At 41.3% G+C, this 23,460-nt stretch overlaps 1 protein-coding gene across 9 annotated transcripts in view; it reads left to right on the top strand.

The window, feature by feature from the left end:
* Positions 1-1,187: 1,187 nt before the first annotated feature.
* The window catches only part of TRMT9B (tRNA methyltransferase 9B (putative)), a 52,463-nt gene continuing 30,190 nt past the window's right edge, over positions 1,188-23,460 (top strand). For 3 of the 9 annotated variants that reach the window (XM_033104258.1, XM_033104251.1, XM_033104256.1), the window contains exon 1: positions 1,572-2,376. The gene's annotated coding sequence lies outside the window, so the exon portion shown is untranslated. Of the gene's footprint in view, positions 1,309-1,373; positions 1,516-1,571; positions 2,377-23,460 lie in introns of those variants that run through there. The other 6 variants (XM_033104252.1, XM_033104253.1, XM_033104250.1 and 3 more) reach the window with 5 other exon arrangements.

Raw genomic sequence — 23,460 nt, forward strand, 5'->3', positions numbered from 1 at the left:
TCCATTGAATGGAAACAAAAATGAATGAGCAGTGCTACTTCTGTGGGCTGGCATTCAGCTCCAGGAGAACATATAAAACTAGGTTCATGATTATTTGTTTTTCTTTTTAAATGCAAAAAGGAGACATTTATAGAAAAAGGAAATGTCAATTTAATTATCCTGAGTACAGGTAAAGATACCCAAGCAAAGTTTCCCTGCCCTATACCAATATACTGTGGCACTAGAAAATTATTCCAGAATCACAAACTATATATGCTAATCCCCACCCCTTTTAGCACACTTTACATATGTATATCAGTGTCTATGTGAGGCATGTACCATGTTTCCCGGAAAATAAGACCTAGCCTTACAAGCAGCTCTAATGTGTCTTCTAGAGCAAAAATTAATAGAAGACCCGGTCTTATTTTACTATAATGTAAGACCAGGTATAATATAATAAAATATAATATAATATAATATAATATAATATAATATAATATAATATAATATAACATAATACTGGGTTTAACATAATAAATATAATATAATACAATAAATATAATATAATACAATTTAATATTAATATAATATAAAGCTGGGTCTTAATTTTTGCTCCAAAAGACGCATTAGAGCTGATTATCCCGCTAGGTCTTATTTCCAGGGAAACAGGGTAGTTGAAGTTGGGTCCGCATAACAAACAACTCAACATGAAGTCCTCCCATCCCCATGGAGTCAGGAGCATCAACCTCACACACAAAGGTCAGCAGAACAGTTACAAAATGTGCTAATTTTTCCATATTAGACACTAGCACCTTTTAAAGTACACAGGCCATCGATGAGTATTGAGTTGTTTAATAACAGAGGTTGAAGATTATCATGCTAAGGACCTGTCAGAAAGCAGTTAACCCTTCTGCTACAGAAACAGTGGGGCGGGAGGGGGGATTGTGTCTCCAACTTTACCTGGAACACTCTAACCTAAATTCTATCCCTCATGATAGAGGGTACCTTGATGGGGCTAGTTTTGCAAAACTCTTTAACAGATTAAGCATCTTGTTTTAGTGAAAAGCTCTGGAGAGTCTAAGGTAAGCAGTGGCACCTTGGACTTAACCCCTTTGATGTTCGGTTATCCCATTACCTAATGGGGACATTTCCCTGGAAGTAGCTGGTTGCAAGGATCAAATGAGAAAAGACGCGCTAAAGCGTCACGTTGTTGACCCCAGGTACTGTGTTGCTGCGCTCCGGGCGAGCCAGGTATACTCGCCTTGGCGTCCTCTCCCACGTAGGACCCGCCAGGCCAGGAGGGACAGACGAGGAGAGCGCGGGGAGGAGGTAGGTAGGTGACCCCTATCCCGCGGCAGAGCCTCACTTCCCGAGCACGTTTGGGCGGGGCGTTCCAACAGACTAAGCAGGGAGGCGACACTCCCCGGGCTCCGCTCCACGCCCACCGCCCCTCCGAGGCTGTCCGCCCTCCTGACCCGGAGGCGCTGCGGGTCTCGGTTCCTGGACTGCCCGAGCTCTTGCGCCGCCCCCGGAGAGGTGAGGGCGGGTCGGGGAGGCGGGAATGGAAATGGGGGCAGACAGCCGCGTTCTCTGGGCCGCGGGCAGTCGCCTGGCTGCTGTCGCGGCGGCCACCCGAAGGCCCCCCAAGCCCCAGGAGCGGCGTTCCCCGCGCGGGGCGCGCCCTGAGAAGGGCGGGCGAAGCCGGGATCCGGCTGCAGCGGGAGGAGGAGCTTCCAGAGCCGTGGCCAGAAAGGCCTCCGGGGGCCTGGCTGTAACTTCTCTTTGGAAGCCCGGACACGCTCCGGGGCGCACGCGCGCTCCCACTCGGGCACGCGCGTCCCCGGCTCCCCGCTCCCCCGCGCGCTCTCCGGCAATATTTTCCAATTGCTTTCATTCTCACACTCTAAAATAGGTCAAGGGGTGGAAGTTACACCTGGTACAGCCCCCGGCTCTGATGCAAAAGCAGTTTTTTCTCCGCGGATCCGGGAGAGCATTGCAACTATTCAGTTTGGTGGAGCTTCCCGCCCCCATACCGTGCAGAAAGCGCGACTACAGCGGCTCTAACAATGGTCTGCAGAGGGGAGTGGCGGGAAGCCTCCTATACAGCCTAGTTCTGCGGGCTCTGCGCCTGCCCGCCCTCCGCCGACAGGGAGGAGAGGGCGCGACAGGTCGCTTTGCGCGCGCGCACGTGCCTGCGACTGGGGTCTGACCGCCTGGGTGAGTTCCTGTGTTTTCTCTGTCATTCCAGCCCCGGAGGGTGACCTGTTTACCTTGAAAACTTAGACGTGATCAAAACAGGCGAGCTGGCCATGCGGTAGGGGACTGCGGAATGTGCTTCAGTGTACATCGGATAAATCAGAACTCTGAGCTGCTGGGGACATGTTTAGTGTCTTAAAGGTGAAAATGAATTTGTGTTTTCATGGAGTACACACATATCTTTGCCTTTAGAAGCTATCGTTTGGGAATGGATTTTTAACTAGCAGGAGACGTGAACTAAGATAACTTGAACTCAGAAGTTTGTCAGAATATTTGTTTAGTTGATCTGAAAGAATTTACTGAAATAGTCAAAGCGGATGACAAAAGTACAATTTAAGAAGGAATAGCAATATGGGATGATAGGATTTGTATAATGTTTGCTATATGTATGGGGTTGGTTTTTTGTTTTTGATATTACCTGGGTTCTTTGAGAGAAATGTTGTAAGTATACCGTGCTGTATGTAGAAGAGGGTCAGGCTGTAAACATCAATGCAGGAAGCTTTATGTATCAGTCGGTGCACATGCATTTAAATGTTCGTGGAACATTTTGTGTGGGCAAAGAGCCAGAATATATCTATCGTTTTGAGGTTAAGGCTATTGACAATATTACAGGTACTGATTGATGTTTAACCACTTGTTTCAGTGGCTTAAAAGTACTATTATTCGTGGGACTCATGAGCCTATTGAATCCTTGGATGTTGCTGGCCAATAAATGGTTAATTTGTTTTGAAGTTTAAAGAAGGGAGGACTGTAGGTTTTTCCGTCCTTGACACCTGGTTTACAATGCAGTGTAAAGGATTCTGCCGTAGTGAGGGAGGCTTTAGAGTAGTTCATAGGGGAGGATTATTTGAGAAGAATGAAAATGACACCCAGATACCCATTAATTGCACATAACTTCTTCTAAAGGAGATGTTGGCAAGTTGGAAAGTATCTCCTCACTAAGGAAACTGCTCCAGAGAGCTGCTGCATTATGAATGCATTTGGTCAGATTTGAGAAGAGTACTCTCTATAGACTCTTCTCTTAATTCAAAAGAAATCCTAGTTCTAGAAAGATTCAAGTGATGTTCTTTGGAAAGAATTTGTCCTCTTGTGTGTGTGTCGTAACATAGCTAAAGCACCAAAGCAGTTCAAAGGTTTTAATAAAATTTCACTTATCGGAAGGATGTGAAATTGAAAATACTGTCTGCATGGTTAACTCTGCCTTAAAATGGAGGAGCAGGAGAACTGTCCCAATCAATTTTAAATCTCTGATTATGTGTATCTTCGAAAGCCAAACTTTACTGAGGATTAAGAGGACTGTAAAGGTATTAATATTTAGAGTATTTCTGATTGGTGGATATGTGAATACTTGTATGCATTTCTCTTGTAAAGAATTTATACGCACCTTTTAGAGAGCTGGTTTCCAAATCTGAAACACATTATGAGGGCTCTATCACTGCTTTGAAGAAGGAACAAAAGGCTGGACAGGCTTTGCAATATACAGGATCTTAATGTTGAGAAAAAAATTGCATCTGTGTTTACTGCATTTGCTATTCCAAATTGTATTTTAAAGAGGAATTGAGTAATTTAGCACTCATCGTAATTTAGCCTTTGGTATAATGCATTGTTGAGATGAGGCTGTCAGCACTTGTTTGTGCAGTCTTGTGTTTTACTCATAAATTAGGAAGCGTTCTGAGAAGAGTGGCATGAAAGTATTAAGACACTGGAGATTTATTTAAGGACAGACTGAAGGAACCAAATGTCAAGCCTGATTCTAGCATAGTTTGGTCCCTGACAGAGCTGAAAATACAGAGGTGCTAAATGACCGGTTGAATGTCCTTCACCTTTTGTGATTCTCTTCTCTTGATGTCATAAGAGAAAACATAGTATAGACCTCTGGCTAAGAGATCTCCAAGAGGACTTGACATCGTTCACTTTGCATACTACTTCCCACCCAGAGAAACTTCTAATCACACGAGAAAAGGAATTTAGAATTTGTACTCCATCACCTGGAGTGAATTCCAACTGAGCCATTTCCTAGTCTATGAAATGGGAGAATGATACTTCCTAAGGTGGTTGTGAGGAGCAAATGGAATAATTGGTGTAAAATGCTGAGTACAATGTTGGCACATTGTAAACAGTCTTGTAAGAAGGAGAAAGTTCTCGTCTTAAGTATTACTATCTCAAGGGGGCTTCAGAGAGGTTGCTGCCTAATTGACTGTAAATGGGTCAGTCCCCTGTGCTGGTATATTTATTATGTTCTTATAGTATACACTAGACTCTTAGTAGTCAGTGTCCTTTGGGAGTTAGAGGCTCAAACTTACATCTCCTCCACCTTAGAAAGGTCTTTGGTTAAAGAAGTTCCCTTTGGTGTCTTTGGAGATAATGATGAGATTTAAACATTTAATTGACTAGTTTCTGTTAATGACGTGAGAAGTCGGCCCTCATAAAATACTAGTAATTCCTCGCTTTCCCATAGACAGAAAAGGTAGAGAGCATCTATCATTATTGAGAAATGGAGTATTTGGTCTTTGGAGATGAAGCAGAAATAACATTCATTCAGTTTTTCAATCGTTCAGCATTGCCAAGGCACCCAAGAAGCCTTCGGGACGCAATAGCAAGACAAACAAACCTGACTCCTCATGGAACTCAGGTCTGCTAGTAATACATAGGTAAACCTATAATTCTACCTGTACTATGTACTAGGCAGGAAACTGTCACAGGGAGAAACGGGGAATTTGACCTGTGGGGAGGGAGGTCAGGAATGCTTGAGGTGGTGACGGAAGGTCCTTGGGGAAGGAAAAGAATTTAATGCCAAGTGAACAGCACCTGCAAACTCTACATATGCTGAGCATGTGTGCTGATGGGAAGTCCTGTGGAGAGAACAGTATTTTGAAGAAGGAAGCAGTGTGTGAATGAGGCTGAAACAGTCGGCCTGGACTGTGACACACATTTTCTATTATTTTATGTTAAGGATGGTAGTCTCAGTAAACTCTTAATTTCTTTGCGCTTTTTTTCAGACTACTCTATTGAATTATAAAAAGGATATTTATAGCCACTTTTTTAGCTGATCCGAACCTAAACCAGTATTTACCATAATTGACTAGTTTGTCAGCTCTTTGCATTATTAATTGTCTGACTTTAAAACCATTTGGATTAATTTCCTTTTTTCAATCTGACAGATTTTTATTTAAAATACATATTTTCAGCTACTATCCACATATATATATATATATATATATATATATATATGTAAATATGTATACATATATATACGTATATGTACATACTATTTGTAGGATAGCTGAAAATACACAAAAGAAGTATATTTATCCAGTTTGACTCTGCGTGTCTATTCTAGAGCCATAGGGACTGATTCACTTGCCGAGTCTGTAGCTGAGAACCCCTGAGCCCAGCTCTATGAAGCTATGACACAGGCCCTGCGGGGCAGTGAGTCACGAGAAACAGAGATCACCCTTGGTGGATTGCTCTTTGGGAACATCCAGGCAAACTCAAGTGAGGAGTTTGTTATATGATCTTGTTCACCATATGAGTATGTGTGGTTTTATTCACTTTGTTATTCCTTGTTTCCTTCTCACTTCGTTTCTTTTTCCTTTTTCTCTCCCCTCTTTGTCATTTTTCCTTTAATTTTTTTCTCTTTCTCTCCAGGGGTCCCCATGATTACTTTTCAGCTTTTATAATTATGCTTTGGCCTCAACCCCAGGCCCGAAAGAGTGTTGGCCGTGGTTTGGATAGTTCTGGATAGTAGGGTCTGTGATCTTCTTCCTGTTCATATATCATAGATGGGCACAACCTTTTTCCCTTTCGAGGTTCTCCCCCCCGGCATTACCTGCTGTTTTGTGCATTGAATACTCTCGCCTCTCTCGTCTCTTTCTTGTGTCAGTCAGGTTGTTGATAACGGAAACTATCCAGTTACTTTAAGCAGGAAGGGGCTTCATATGGGAATTAGGTGCTCACAAGAAGGTTGGAAGGGAAGGTTGCAACCTAAAGAAGAGAGGATGCAGGCTGAGCTCAAGGGATGAATCCCAGACAGGATGCTGAACCAGCCTCCAGTGTTACCGCCATCACTTATCACAGTGTGGCGGCTGGGAATCAGAGCCATCACTGGAGCTGCTGACATCAAGAGCACACTGTTTGAGCTGTGTTCCAGTGATTAGAGAAGTGGCTGCAAAGTGCCTCTTCCTTCAAGGAAGCTAGTGACTTAACATTGCTACCGGTAACAAAAACAAGCTAGCAAACATCTTCCATAGATACCCTCCACTTCGCTTCTCATTCATGTCACTTCATTGGTAGAATCTAATCTGTGCCCAGAATCCTAGCTGCAAGGGAGTCTGGGAAATGTATTTTATAGCTTTCCAGTTTCAGAGATAGAGGAATGCATAATTGAAGGGGACTGGAATGAATGCTGAGTGATACCCCATCATGTCTAACACTTAACTAGAGACTTAGCTAGAATATTTCATTCAAAGCAGGTAGATGATGTATTGTAAGAATCAAAAAAAGATCTTGTTGCGAACCAATTTCCATTTCAAACAGATAGATATTATAGTCATTATAGTTGAAATTGCTGGAAAAAGCATCAAGCAAATAAATAACTAAAAATTACCAAGTGCCTGCCTATGCATATTGTTCTATTTGATTGTAAAATATTCCTTTGTATCGGTTTAATAATCAGTTTAATAATCGGTTTAATAATCGGTTTAATAAGGTAAAATATCAGGAAAGTGATTTTAAAAATCGTCCTCCCCACCAGACTTCCAGATAGCCTACCTGATTGATGAATTGCAATACAAAGGAAGAACTCAGCAGAGTCTGATCAGAGAAATAATAACCCCTGATAGGCTAGTTCTTTCATTAGATGAATTATCTATGCATCTGTGTTTCTACCTAATCTTTTTTACTCTATATCTTTAATGGTGCTTTTTTTTTAAAGGATTACAGAGATAGAAACGACATATTAATTGGAGATTAAATTAGGAGTGTGCTTGAATTCACTCTAATCACTTATTTCATACTCTGGCGCTGGTCAGATTCCTTTATTGCAAACTATTAAAGTAGACATGATTGGATCTCTACTGTTGCTAAGTAATCAATTCTCATTTATTTGCACTGAGAAATTACATTAGCACATCTAGGAATTAATCTTGATTATTGAATGAAATCATTTTATATTTGCCTCTGATATTTAGAACTGGAAAATGAGAGAAGAGCAGCTGAAACAAATGGAGTTACTAAGTAAATTTGTCAGTCTTTACATATATTTTTAAAATTTTAAACATATATATTTTTAAATTGATTTTTACATCTCTAAAGGTAATATTCGTTCAAATATCTTCTCTGGTAGGTAATGAAAGCATTTAAATGCAGAATTACATTTAATACATTTAATTAACATATTAATAGTGTGTAAACACTATAATATGAGTATGTTCTCCTGGGTCCAGTGGTGACACTAAGAGTTTAGCCACCAAAAATAAACACGTCAAAATAAAAACAGTCCTCTTGCTCTGTAAATGCAGCTTCAAGATAAATCTACTGTTTTTTATCTCAAGCCCCCACTAGGCTGTGATTCCTGAAACCCACTTATACAGTGTATTCTTAGGAGGAAACTGCTTGAATCTAATATTGTATTGTTTGATTAATTGTAAGGGAAAGTAAGTAGTGTCAATCTTTCTATGCTATATAATACACTAATGATCTCTCTAATTCCAGCTTCTCCCTCCTTCCCAGCCCAATTTTTCTCTTTCGTTCATATTCAAGTAAACATTCAGGAGAAAAACCTGGCTTTTCTTTCTGGATCGTAAGAGTGATGACTTCTTGTGTGCAGCTCTATGGAGCTTCGAGGAATATTAAGTTGTAGGACCCAACTCCTTGTATGGATTGAAAACCAAAATGATCTTTTGATTTGCCAAGTGTATTATGAACTAGAAGAATAGCTAGCATTATGAACTAGAAGAATATCTGAAATTGTTCCCTGGTTAGATCATCGATGTATCAAGTTTAAGTGAGGAGGTGAGTAGAGAGAGCATGAGTTTTTGGTATAATTTTTGAAAGCAAAATTTGAGGAGAACCAAGCAAGACTAGTATTTGAACATCCTTGAATGATTTGTTCATTCACTGACTCAAGAAGTGGATATTAAGAACCTCTGTTGTACTGGGATTGGTACTAAGTGCTAAAGATATATGGCTCTGACCTTGAGAGGCTGATGGTCTGGGGACGTAGCTGTAAAAGATTATGGTAACATGGGACTTTCATCATGAGTATGGAGAACAGTGGCTTTTTCAGAGAAAGTGGTGTGTTCTCCCATGGTGAGGTAAAAGGTGGAGTTAATTGAAACATAAACATATTTCTGACTTCAAAGTACATCTGATATTTTAAGCAATGACAAAAAGGCAGCCAAGTGAGGCAAAAACTGGCAACTGTCTAAGATTATGTCTTTTATGTGCTCCCTTTAGTCCGAAGAAATAGTTACTTGTGAGCTTGTCGAAAGTTAGAGGGTTTTAGTGTTTACAGAAATAATGAGTTTATCAGAAAAGAAGATTGCTTTCGATGTTCAGAAAGTAATCAATAATCTTTAAAATATTTAAGGATGGCAGCAAGGAAAGGGGGAACTCAACCCTACTGAGGAACTTCATTTCTATGGGCACAAGAAATTGAATTCAATTCCAAGAATAAAGGCTTGAAAGCAAATTTTCCCTCAGACCTTCTAAATGACAGCTCAGTCTGGGCGATATCTTGGTTTCAGCCTTGTCATACCCTGAGCAGAAACCCCAGCCATGTTGTGCCAAATTTCTGACCTACAGAATTGTGAGCAAATAAAGTCATGTTGTTTTCAGTTAAAAAAAAAAAAAGAATCTGAGCCTATAACATTGTACAGGACATTGAGTTTATAATTAGAGTGATTTGAGAAAATGTCGGCACATTCTGAACGTTAAGACCTTTGCAAATGCAGATGGCAATGCAATGATTTTTGCAATTATGGAATGCATCTAGGGTGACTATGTGACTTATTGTTCAATCTGGGACACTTTTGAGAGTGAAAAGGACCCTATTAATGATTGCCTGGGTAAAGAAGCACAAATGGGGACTGCCCCAGCAAACCAGGACTTAGGGTCACCTAAGATTAAGGTGCTAGTTGTGTAGCATTATTGCATTAACTGCAATATTGAGTTTTTAAAAATTGTGGTAAGATATACATAACATAAAACTTACTATTTTAACCACTTTAAATGTACAGTTCAGTGGCATTAAGTACATGGATGGCTGTGCAACCATCACCACCATCCATCTCCGGAACTTTTATCACCTTGCAAAGCTGAAACTGTACCTGTTAAATATTGTAATAACTACCCTTTTACCTCTCCCCCCCACCCCACCCCCAGCGTTCCTGGCAACCACCATTCTACTTCTGGTCTCTACGCAGTTGACTACTCTAGGTACCTTATATTAGTGGAATCAAACAGTATTTGTCCTTTTGTGACTGACTTACTTCCCTTAGTATAATGTCCTCAAGGTTCGTCCATGTTGTAGCATGTGTCAGAGTTTCCTTTCTTTTTAAGTCTGAATATTATTTCACTGTATGTACGAGTATATACCATGTTTTGTTTATCCATTCATTCATAGATGGACACGAGCTGCTTCCTCCACCTTTGACAATTAGGAATAACGCTGCTATGAACATGGGTGTGCAAATATCTCTATGAGCCCTTGCTTTCACTTCTTTTGGATATATACCCACAATGTTGATTTTCAAATGAAGAAATTAAAAATGGAGGGAAAAAAGAACATTCTTTTCCCTCTACAGGATTTTTCTGTTTGTGTGCCTACTTCCTCAGCACAATACTCTGGCATACTCGAGTCCAGCTATGCTTTTGCAGAATTCATCAGAAAAAACAGCTGTTGCAGATACTCAAAAGAAATTGCCAGCTGAAGAACAACACACCCAGGCTCTCAAATTCCATCACCACACAAGAAAGGAAGCTACTTTTTCTGTCAGCAAGTACCATGATGCATTAACCACAGATGTTTCTAAGCGAAAAGGGCTAGCATTTAGAATGTCAGAATCAAAGTCAAGTGCATGGCTGAAGCAACACAAAGAATCAGCAGATCGACAGTATAAGACTGAACAACAGAATGCTCCCTGTGACCAAGAACATTTTTGTAACACAGGGGACCATGAGCTTCCTAGAAATAGGCAACGGAACCAATAACCATCTGTTGATGTGCAAACTGAGATGAAAAGAGACAGGCTACAACAGAATGTGGACATTCCGGATACAGAGGAAAATATTCTTCCTTTGGCTGTGGAAGTAGATATCAGAATGTCAATGTTGAGAACAGTAGTGCATCTTCCCTCAATTTAGGTAATCTCTTCATAGGAATAGAAGCATCAAAATATAACTCTTCCTCTGAAATTTTAAGTAATTTTATTTCCACTGGGGATCTATAGTCCTGGAAAGTAGTGTTGACATGTATGGAACGAATAAGGAATTGCCACATTTACTGGATGGGCATTGCTCCCTCTCTTAAAGTCTCTATGGCAGGTGTCAACCCTCTGTAGAGTCAACAGAGGAAACTCACTTATTTATAACAGCAATATGGAAGGAACTTGGTAAATGTTTGGTTATATTAGTAATGACCAAGTGTCAGCAAATACATCTGCAGAAGTTATCTGCCAATCAGAAATGGTAGCTGAGAACCGAACAGGTATGAAGGAGCTTTGAGAAAAAATGGGCCCAAAGTGAATATCTTATGGTTTCCCAGAAAGAACAGTATCCGTAGATCTGCTTTCATCAGACTGCGCCTGTATTGTTGAGGACTGAAAATTAATAGGCAGGTCCATATGAAAACCTGCACATGGATGTTTTAGCAGCTTTATTCATAATTACAAAACATTGGAAATAACCAAGATGTCCTTCAGTAGGTGAATGGATAGAGCAGCGACGGTAGCTCCATACAATGGAATATTATTCAGTGATGAAAATATCTATCAAGCCACAAAAAGACATGGAGGAACCTTAATGCATATTGCTAAGTGAAAGAAACCAGTCTGAAAAGGTTAAATACTGTATGATTCCAATTATATGACATTCTGGAAAGATAAAACTATAGAGACAGTAAAAAGATCAGTGGTTGCCAGGGGTTTTTTTTGGGTGGGGAGGGGAAGAATGAGTAAGTAGAGCACAGGGAATTTTTAGGGCAGTGAAACTTCCGGGATACTATAATTGTGATACATGACATGCATTTGGCAAAACCCATAGAACTGTAATATACACAGAGTAAACCCTAATATAAACTATGGGCATTTGTTTATAATGTACCAATATTGGTTCATCAATTGTAACTAGTGTTTCACACTAATATATATATGTTTAAACTAACAGGCCCTTCATCTGGTGCTAGATAGAAGATGCGGAAAATGTTAACTTCAGGAGTCTAGGTGATGCCATGTCAGGTGGTAGGGAACAGAGCTCCAGGTCAAGGACATTAATGAATGAGAGCAGTACTGTCATTCTAGTTTCAGTTGGAACATCTAATCTGCTACACTGCGCCTGAGGTGCAGAAATTCCCCCCAGCTCTCAGCAGGTGAGGAAGATGCACCCAATCAGGCTTCTGAGCAAAGGACATAGTTCCTTGCCACCCAGTTCCCTCTTGGCTTAGGACTTGGGTCAGAGCCCAGGAACCCACTGACAGACCGGCCTGAGACCAGAGAAAATGCAGACCTGAAGCTGCGAGGCCATCCGCCATCAGGGCCCTCCACGCTCCTACCATCAATTTTTCCTGCTGCAGACATTGATGGGATTCTCCATGCAGGAAGCTCTTGAGGCTTTGCATCGAGATGGTAGAAATGCAGACCTAGTTCTTCTTGTTTTGCTATAGCAAAGAATGTTGTAGTTCCTACATGACCATGGAAAAGCTATATAGATACATATGTGCACTCATATGTATGCAGTATGTATAGAAACCTGCAAGCAGAATGTTGAGCCAGATATTTTAAAAGATTTTTTTCCCAGCCCAAGTAATTTATAGTTTTTTTGTCTGATAATTTGTCTATTCTTCTTGTTAAAATTTGGGCCTTTGGAAATGTAGTGGCAGTATGTGCACATAAAAGCTTTTTGTTCTCATTACGATGATATATTCTGGCATAAAATTGATGCACACCACTTTAGAATGATAGTGAATCTTTAAAAAGTAGAAGCTACTAGAAATCCTACCACTTGACCAGCTAAAGGCAGGTCAACTTGACACTGTGGCTCTGTGCTAGAGGCAAGGTATGCCCTGTCAACTCAATTGTTAGGTTATAAACTTCTAACTACGTGGTTTGGTGCTTTGAATTATTCCCAGTATGCTGTGTATTATGATTCATCCATTCAAAAAGGAAGTTGAGATTAATTGAATAATTTAAAAATGGAGGAAAAACTGTGTTATGACATGAAAATTTTTATTACAGGTAAATAGTAATCTAAAGCATTTATATAAGTTATTGAATACTTTGTGCAATAACTACTTTAGATAAAGCTGTGACTAAGTAACTCCTGTTTTCCTGGATTTGTTTATGTAAACCAGACTGCGTTGTGACATGGCGGGTCTTTGGGCTTGTCAAATTAGTACACGTGGATTCTAGTCGTCAGTCTTAAGAAACTAATTATAAAGTTTTCTTTTCTTTGCTGATTGGCTCTCAAGTATTTATAAGTGACACCAATGACGTTAGTTTTCACCTACTATGACAGAGCTTAAACCTCATTCCACACAGCTGGTATTTTTCTTGGCCTTTCCATCTCAGCATGATGCTATTTATTCCCTGTCAGTCCTCGGACCCTGCAGCCATCTCCTTCGTGCATTTCTAAGCATCACAAATTCTTCACTTGAGCAGCACACCAGCTGTTTGAGGCTTCTTGCTTACTGGATGGTCAGTGACTTCAGAAAGAATACATTCTGGTCCAGTTGCTAATGGTCAGTCCTAGAGGTGCCAGCAAAATGGCCGTCCTGTGGAATTCAGTCATAGTTTTTCTCAAGGGTAATGTTGCTATAAAATCTAGTGATGGAAGCATGTGGCAGGAAAACCTGAGAGACTCATGAGATAGAGTGGGGTTGCAGTGGGTTGCAGAGAGGAAAATGAAGGATGAGGAAGAAGGCAAGGCGTATGGACCCCTCTCGAAAAGGAAAGAAGAAAGAGGAGACTAAAGCTTGAAAGCGGAAGCAGGGTCTAGGAATGTCTTGTATTTGTGTGTAGTTTTCCGTACCTATTTAAGGAGAAGGAACTCTATATCTTTGCTGGCTGAGGAGCAGAGGCAATTGGGAGAAAGACGAAAGATGGGAAGAAAGAGGATAGTCCTAGGAAAGAGGAGAATAGAGGAGAGATGCTAGCCTTTGAAAGGACTCTGATAATTCTGAAACAAAACAGATGTACAAGCTTTGGGGATAGAAGAAGCGAAACGGAGGAAATTTACATTTTCTTAGTGAAGTCGGAGCAGAGTTAGCCTGATTAGGTGCTATTTGTCAATATATTTGTCAATGTCTCAGATTTTCTGGGGAAATTGAAGTTCCCAAAGTAACAAATAAATGGTTAAGCTTTGGGTTTGTATCTATTTGTCCATTTTTGACTCTAAGTTTTCTCATGCATGAGCTGTGCAACTTCTCATATTTTAACAATTTAGGAGGCCATAAAACAAAGATCTGATGGTTGCAGTAAAGTATTGGTTTTAGTACGGAAAAGCTACTTTCAAACACTCAAGTCATTATTGTCATATTAATTATTTTGGTTATCTAAAAACTATTTTTCAGAAATACTGTATTCACCTTTTTTTAACATTTCATGTTTCAACATCATTGGAAGTGGGGTGCATCTTACAGTTGATAGCATATCATCGACTTTCTTGGTAAAATAATTGTGCATGTTACAAAATAGATAGTGTCTTAATCAGCAAGGGCTGCCACAGCAGGCTGGGTGGCTGAAACAATAGAAATTTATTTTCCTCCAGTTCTGGAGGCTAGAAGTCCGTGATCGAGGTGCCAGCCCATCTGATTTGTGGTGAGAGCCCTCTCCGAGCTTGCAGATGGCTCCCTTCTTGCCGTATCCTCACGTGACCTTCCCTCTGTGTGCAGGTGGAGAGAGAGCTCTCTGGATGTTGATCCTGTTGGATCGAGGCCTCGCCTTTATGACCTCATTTAACCTTAACGCTCTCCTTATAGGCCTTATGTCCAAATACAGCCACACTGGAGGCTGGGGCTTCAACACAGGAGTTTGGGGGAGAGACACAAACACTCAGCTCATGAAGATGGCGTCCTAGACTCCATTAAGTATTGTATTCTTCACCATCTTAATCTTAACAAGCCATCCCCAAGTAATATTTCCATCTTGCATGGGAGCTTCAGGTTCAATCTTTTGTCTTATTTATTTTTTAATTTAGAATCAGAGCTCTTTTATTTAACTTTTTTTAAAAAATAAATTATGATGAAACCCTGTGAAGGTTAAAACGATGACATTTATAGTTTTAAAGTAGAAATAGTAGACTGTGGATCCTTACAGGCTTACCTCTGAAGAAACAAACACAGTCATAAAATGGAGTATGAAAACTGAAAAAAATTAAACTTTCCAAAACAGTCTGGTTTATTCTGAGCACAGATTTAATGACTCCTGCTGCTAGGAGAAGTACAATTTACTGCCACAAGAAAGATTAAAATGTCAAGCATATTCTTATCAAATGCAGCTCAAGCTGCCTGCAAATTAGACCATACTTTCAGCTGGTGTATTTCCTACTTCTGTGCAGCTTTCATAATTGTGGTGCTTAGAATTGAAAGCTCTGTGCACAATGTAAACATTTAAACCCCACCTCCACATTGGTATTCATAGCAGGTGTGGGTTGCTACAAACAATGGAGGGAACTACAAGATGGAGCTATTAAGAGTTCAGTGTCAATGAAACGGAAGTAGTCCTGAAGTGAACGCACAGCGAGGAGATGGTGCCGGGGAGCTGTGGTTAAAAGGCAAAAGGCTGACAAACAGAGGGCCATTGCCCAACAACTTCACAGGAGATCGGGGGCAGCAAGCCTTTTCGAGCGTCCAGATCACAACTCAGAACCAAGAAGGCCTGAGAGTGGTCAGTACAGACGGCGCCATACTGGTTTCTGCAAAGCTGAGCCCTCTGATGACCCAAAAGTCTTTTTTCCTTCATATTTTAGGTAGGATTCCAAAAGATTTCGTTGTCTGATTTCTTTTAAGCCCAAAGCCCACCAAAAGCAGCAAATTTGAAAGTAGAAGAGGGGACAGAGTGTGAAGTGACTCCTGACAGCAGGGCCGGGCCGAGAAACGGTAAAGAACTATGACAAACCTAGTGTCGCTTAGTGTAGACGCGACCACTCTGTAAGCCCTGGGGAGCATGGCTGCTCTATGATAGTTTGTCATAATTAGGTCCTATGTTATCAATAAAAATGTGTTATTTATATATAGACAGAATGTGGCCTATATTAGATTTCCATAAAAGTGGTTAAAATAACTAATACCTTGGTACTGAAAGGATCGTCCTCAGCTATTTCTAATGTTAAATTACGTGACAGGTTTTTATTAAAATTGGTCTGAATTTTGAGTTCAGTACCTACTTATTTAGTGCAGGACTTCTTAGACTAGTACACACGTGAATACCATCCACCCTCCGAATGTTAAGTGTGGTGGGAGCTCGGAGTGCAGTCTGGCTTCCAGGGTATGAGAGCAGGGGACATATCCCCTTGCAGGTTGGCTGAGCCTGTTTATTCAGGAGCTGGGCACAGTGGGGAGGTGCATGGTGGAGGCCCCATGTCCCCAGATCAGAGGAGCAAAAAACTAGAGATTACAATGTTTTCATTATTGTTTACATTTTAGTGTCCCTTTCGATTTTCACATTATGAGATTATAATCCGAAGGCAATTTTACAATCAGGTAGCATTCATCGTCAGTACCAATCCCAAGGTTAATACTCCAGAGGTATGGGAAGTAGAGGTGATAAAATTCTAGGTAGAGCACACAGAAAATTGTACCAGGAAGCAGAAATGTTCTGTGGGTTTCATGTTCAAGCACTGCGTAACTCAAGGGTCCAGGGGGAATCATTTCTTTTATTTGTTTTCTCTCTGAAATGATCATCGAAACATACTTTCAGTGCCCTGGACTCTTTGATCAGTTAAATTAAATACTAGCACAAGTAAAAAAAAATCATGCAAGATTTTAGGAATAGGTGTGTCCCATAATGGGACCAGAGTGGCAGAGCTAGAACTTGATCCAGGACCTCAGGGCTTCAAAGTCGTATTGCTAACTCCTGCACCACCCTACCACTTCCACACACAGACTGAACCGCGTCGGACCACAGGGAAGTCAGGGAGTATGACAGTGATGATTTGCTCACCCTGGAGATATTTCCTGAGGTAGAATTGATATTAACATGACTTTTTCCTGTTAGCATTTGACCAACTCAGGCCCTTTCCGTTTAGATTATTTTTAACTTTTCTCCATTAATGCGCTATACCTAAGTGAGTCCCTTTTAATTAAAATGGTTCTTTAACATTGGTTTAACATTAGTGAAGGCAAAGCCTCCTGAGTTTTCAATTTTTCTCATTAAGTATGGAAACTGTCACTCCCATGGTAGAATTACAATCACTAATCCATTTAGAATGCCAGAAGAGCATTAAATATGTCTTCAGAATATTGTCTTTATGCCGTATAGTGATTGTCAATCTGAAAGTAGTAGCTAGGACTAAACTATTAACAAATTTTGAATTTGTTTTGAAACGTTGTTACAAGTTTGATTTTGCCATTGTCACTTCACAGGCTGAAGGACCTTGTAATACAGCATCTAAAATAAGACGCTGTTTTACAAATTTGGATTTTAAATGAGATGCTACCCACATCACAAAAGACATACATACTAAGGGAATATACAGGTCTACAGGAACGTGTAGCTTTGCTGGGATGCAGCCTGTTTGATGAGGATGAAGTTAGGAAAGGGAGCAGGGTGGGCAAACCTTCCTGACTTCTGTTCCTTTAGTCTAGACAGCCACACGGGCTTTCTCTTTAGAATGGCGGTAAAAGAAGAAATTTCCTTTTATAAGCAAACATCGATCCTTTAGCAATTCCTGAGTTATTTGTCATAAAGAGCTACCATAGCTTCTAGTAAATTACCAGAGTCTCTCCATGCTCTCTAATCGGAGGTTTGAATTTTTATGGAATGTGGTCAGGTTAGTGATGTTTCGAGCTGCGAGCTGGTGCCCATGTCGAGTCCACGTTCAGCTGCCCCCTCTGAGAGGCTCCAGTCCTCAGGACGGTGAGAACAAGCAGCCCCAAGGTGAGCCCGGTCCTCACAGGGCCCCAGAAGTGCATCGCCATCTCTCCCAGTAGGGATTTTCCAATTTGACAATGTTGGTTCCTTACTAGAAGAGCTGAGGTGTGATGGATCTGCAGTGTGCCCCTTATTAAGCAAGCACACTGGCCTGGCCAGACCAGCATTCAGAGAGAAGCAACAGAGCCGCAGTGCTTAGAAGTGGTCACCAAGGCATGCTCCCACTTACATCCTTCTGTGAAACCAAAGTCCATCCCCTGCTGATGCCATCCAGACTCTTCCTGGGCTCTCAGACAGTACTGCCTACTTTTGTGCTCCCATAGGCTTGTAAGTCCACCTTCCTCTTTGTTGTGCTGTTTGTATATAAACACACACACAAATATATATGTACATATACGTATACATACATATCTATATCTGTATATATATATATATATAGATATCTGTATATCTGCATCTATTTCTATCTCTATAACTATATATAGGGTGCCAAAAAAATTATACACATTTTAAGAAAGGAAAAAACTGTATTAAAATGGTAGTAATATATACTGATAACAAAAGACGAATACAAGTCATGTCGCATATATATTTTTTTGGCACCCCCGGTATATGTATGTGTGTGTGTGTGTGTGTGTGTGTGTGTGTGTGTGTGTGTGGAGAGAGAGAGAGAGAGACAGAGAGATTGAAGTATTTGAGATCCTGGGCTCCCTCATTGATACTGAACATCCCTTTGATGCTTTCCTGGTGATAATGACAATACTACTTGGTTTTCTTGCAGGTAAGAAAAGTTTATTTTCTTACATACATATATGTACATACACATACATATATATATAGTCTTACATCACTAACCTGACCACAGTACATGTATATAATATGTATATATTATATATATACAAGTACATGTATACGTACATACTATATTTTACTTCTGTGAACAAAATTGTATGAAAACAACCAGAAAAACAAAAACAAAAACCAAATTTACTCTGTTAACTTTTGCAGACATCTGTTATTATTAAACAGAGCAGTCGTTTACTGTCCTTGAACTTTTGGTTCTGAGATCTGTAAGCCCCCTGTTTTCTTTATTTCTAAAGTAGCATTTGATTGACTTTCCTATTGTACTGTATTCTCCATCACACATAAGAGAGAACGTTTATGACAAGTGCACTCCACTTCACATAGTACCATTCTTCCAGTTCACTCTCATGGCCCTGCCGTTGGTACAGGTCTCCTTCCTGGTCTGCCTGTGCTCCGTTGTTAGCATCTCCCACTGACCCTTTTGGGCTGTCTTACACCTTTAGATGTCAGTGAAAGAGAAGAGTTGGCTGCCCTGACCTGGTCATTTTGAGCTTTGCAATGTATTCCAATGTGTTATACAGTTAGTGCAGCTGTCAATATTAATACTGTGCCCCAGATTAGGATCTTAAGACTAACCAGCCGAGTTTAAAAAGTATTAGCTACGGAAAATTATAATTTCATTTGGAAGTGGAAATAGGAATTGGCACCAAAGCTTTTCATTCAGCTGCTTACTGTCAGTCACCTCACACTTTTCCAGTCACTCAGTCAGAGTAGGAATGTGTTGGGGACTGTGATAAAAAGCAGTTCAAGGCTTGTCTAGGCTGTCAGTGCTGGAAAGTTAGGTTGTGCGTTTGGGTTGTTAAAGCACATTTCTATATGAAAACCAGAGTCTTCAAAGAAGAACGACACTTTCTTTATACTTAAGAGCAAGTAACGTACCTACAGAAGCTATAAAGTGACTTGCCTAAAGTCGTACTGCCAGGGACAGACGTGGATCTCGGTGTTTTTCTCCCAGGACAGTATTTTCAGATCACACTACAATGCTCTGAGTTCTACTTTTAAAGTTTTATTTGTGAAGTTTAATGTATTTTATCAGTTCACTTCACTACTTCACTTCTGATACTTCTGGTCACCAGGTATGTGGGCATTTGCAGCACATAAGGCAATTCTGCAGCACGAGTTGGATGTCCCACGATTTAAACTCAATTCTGACACCATCTGCCTGGAGCATCAGATCCCACAGGTTAAGGGGTCAGTCCCACAAGACTGCCCCCCCACGCCCCTTCAGTCACCAATTGCAAATCCAGGTTATATCACCTGTGCTCTGACCAACCTGCTGACCTTCTGACCAGTCAATATGTTTCCCCCTTCTTGGGTTTGATTAATTTGCTAGAACAGCTCACGGAACTCAGGAAAACATTTTACTTATGAGATTAATTACTAGTTTATTTTTAAAAGATAGAACTCAGGAACAGCCAGATGTAAGAGATGCTTAGGGCAAGGTCAGGACCTCTCCCAGGTCCCAAGCTTCTGTCCGCTTGGAGTTTGAGGTGTACCTGCCATCTTCTTACCAGGTGGGTGCGTTCTTGTCCATCAACATGGAAGCTCTCTGAACCCTGTCCTTTGGGTTTTTACGGAGGCATGATTGATTAAATCATTGGCCATTGGTTTTAAACTTAACCTCCAGCCCCTCCCCCTCTCTGGAGGTCTGGGGATGGGCCTGTCAGTCCAACTCTTTAATCACAAGGTTAGTTCCCCTGGCAACCAACCCCATCCTAAGGGGCTTTCCACGGGTCACCTCATGAACATCAACTCAGGTTTAGCAGAAAGGGGCTTGTTATTTATTAATAAATAGACACCTATTTCACCTTTATGCTCTGGAGCTATTTTTCAAGAACTGGGGAAAATACTAAATATTATAAAAGAAGATGCCCTTATGGCTTTTATATAGGAAATTGCAAGGTTTTTAGGAGCTATGTGCCAAAAACAGTGGACAAACACCAAATATATATTTCTTATTATAAATCACAATATCACCCTAAATGACTATCTCGTGGATAACATGCCCTAATGTACAAGAAAAATATAGAGAAATCCCCACTGACAAAAATTATTAAACAGGAAAATGAGGGAAGAGAAGCAGAGAATGGATAGTGCTAATAATTTCAGAAAGAGAGTTTTGCAAAATTCAGCTACTTATTTCCTCCCAGGTATGTTTACATGTCGTTATAACTTTTACATATTGTAAGCATTTTACATGACCAAAATTGTTTTGTGTCTTATGTTTAAATTACATATTTTCTCTTCATTTATCTGATGAAGATGATTGGGACCTGCTATATGCCAGGCTGTATTCAAAGTGCTGTGTGTACGTGAGCCAGAAACAGCTGATTTCATGGTGTTTACAAACTAGTTGGGAGACAGAGGCAGTAAACAACTATAGCAGGATATTGAAATGGAATTCTTTCTTGTTTTCATGTTTTTGCAAAGTAGTGCAAAAATATGGTACTAATAGTCAGCATCTAGTCAGAAAATGAAAACCACCTAGTTACCTTGGCAGATGGAATGTATAAGGAGTTGGCTAAACAGATATTAGAGGACTGAAAATGCAAAAAGGGATCAAATGAGGTAGGACAGCAAAAGCAGTTGCAGCCCTGTGCTGGGGGAACAAAAGCAGAGGAGTTGCTTATCAGAACCTAGAGGCTTGGAGGAGGGGCCCCCAGATCTGGGAGGCAGACCCCGGGAACTCAGAGGAAAGTATGGAGTTGGAACCCAGACCTCTGAGAAGGCGACGCTGGTCTGCTGGTGTGGATAGCTTGAGAGCTCAGATGAGGGGCCCTGAGGACTGGGGACTGTTTGGCCGGTGCTGGTATCTCGTAGGGGTGTGCAAAAGGGCTGGACCTGGGAGAGTGAAAAACCCTGGGACTGAACCAGCTGTTACTGGAAACAAAGGCTGCTGCTAGAGTGAAGGGCTGTTGCCAGGTAACTGGCAGGAACAGGCAGCAACCAGAGTCTGGTCCCTTCTCCCTCCTCTAGGCTTCCAGGCTCTCTCCGGTGTGCCCTGTTTGCAGAGCCCTTGTCAAAGAGGAAATGTTGTTTGCATAGCCCTCACCCCGACAACACACAGCAGCGTGGAGAAGGGAACGGAGGGACCATAACTTCACAACATGCAGTCCCAAAGGTGTTAGGTGGCAGTTGCTCATGTTCTGAAACTACTTGCCAGAATACCCAACAGGACTTACAGAAGAGGGGGAAATCATGTTTTTTAAATTGTACTGAAATATACATAACAGAAAAGTTCCCATTTTAACCATTTTTCAGTGTATAGTTCAGTGGCATTCAGTACATTCACATTGCTTGCAACCTGTCTCCAGAATTCTTTTCATCTTCTTAAGCTGCAACTCCGTACACGGTAAACCCTAGCTCCCTATTTCCCCCTATCCTCTGGCAATCACCGTTGTACTCTCTGTTTCTATGAATTTGACTATGCCAGGAACCTCATATAAGTGGATCATACAATATTTGTCCTTTTGTGTGGGGCTTAGTTCACACAGCATAATGTATTCAAGAGGAGATGTTTGCAGGGCCCTCACCCCCACAACACAAAGAAGGGTGGAGAAGGAAGTGGAGGGAGCATAACTTAACAACAGGCACACTCCCAAAAACATTAGGTGGCAGTAGCTCTCATGTTCTGAAACTCCTTGCTAAAATACCCAACAGGACTTGCAATAAAGGCTGAAATCTGTTAAAATCTGGTTTTGTGACTGTTAGACCAACACCCATGTGGAAGGACTTGGACCCTGGGGAGAGGATGTATTTAGAGAGGTTTTTAGGGGGTTCTGTGGATGCCCCCAACCTTTTCCCTGCTAACACGCAAGCGCATGTGTGTACACGTACACGTACACACACACGCGCATACACGGCATCTTGGGAGAAGAGAGGGAGGTGTTTCTCCCATACTCAAATCAAGTGGCAGGGCTTCCAAGAGTCCACACAGAAAGCTTGATTTGTGCCACCTGCAGGTTAGAAGACACAGTAGTCTGGGGTCAGGCATGCGCCTGAGAAATCTAGAAGTTGGTAGAAGCAGCCTGTGGCAGCAGAGTAGGAGGTATTGTGGGAAGTGCATCTCACTGAGGATAGATCAGAGATAAGTGCTTTCTTTGGACCAGATACGGCATTGGCCGATGCTGCATAGGATCTCATCTAGAGACACAAAGAGTTTGCAGGTAAATAATGCCGGAGGCGTAGAGCAGGATGACCAGCTGCGGAGAGAATGTCATAAGCAGCCAGTGAGACCGTGGACTAGCCATGTCAGGAAACTACAGGTGAGAGATCTGCAGGATGAGGGTCTGCACAGAACTGATAAAGGTATTCCATGGGGGGCCATGGAATAGAGAAACAGCCAGCCTTCAGTTCCCACCATGCCCAGAGATCACTGACACCAGCTCACAGTGAAAACAGGACTTTTCTGGCTTCCTGACCTCTCCTTGCCAGCTGCCCCTCCAACCACTGCAGCACTGAAAGTGTCGCAAACAAGCTAGGGGTGAATAAGGGAGGGGAGCTCTAAGAGAAGAAACTACCATCCCCCAACTTCCCACCTTCCGCTTCACCATGGCAACAGGCCCAACCTGAGGATGGGAAGTTTCAAATTGGAATGAAACTTGGAGCTTTGGTTTTATACTGGACAGGGAATATTAGATTCGAAAGGAAGAGTGTTTGTGAATAAGGTGATTTAAGGGGGCACATTTTGTTATCTGAAAGTTACTGAAAAATCTGGGGGTCTGCCCAAGTTTCATTCAAGGGCAGAGGAAGAAGGAGCGGCACAGAATAGGTTTCCGGTAGCATTGAGTCACCTACAAATCCTGCTTATTTGACATGCTCAAGTTTCATTCAAGGGCAGAGGAAGGAGTCCCATAAAATAGGTTTCCAGGGGCACTGAGTGACCTACAAATCCTGCTTGTTTGACATGACAGTTTTGTAAGTCAAAGCTTCCAGTGGTGGGAAGGCTGTGGGCAAAACGAAGCAGTGTTGGAATCTGCAGTGCTGCCGCTCTGCTGTCAAAGTAATGACTTCAGGTTCCTGTACAGTGAGCAAAAGAATTTGCTTCTTTCTTGCA

The sequence above is a fragment of the Rhinolophus ferrumequinum genome, chromosome 4, assembly GCF_004115265.2.
Source record: "Rhinolophus ferrumequinum isolate MPI-CBG mRhiFer1 chromosome 4, mRhiFer1_v1.p, whole genome shotgun sequence".
NCBI lineage: Eukaryota > Metazoa > Chordata > Mammalia > Chiroptera > Rhinolophidae > Rhinolophus > Rhinolophus ferrumequinum.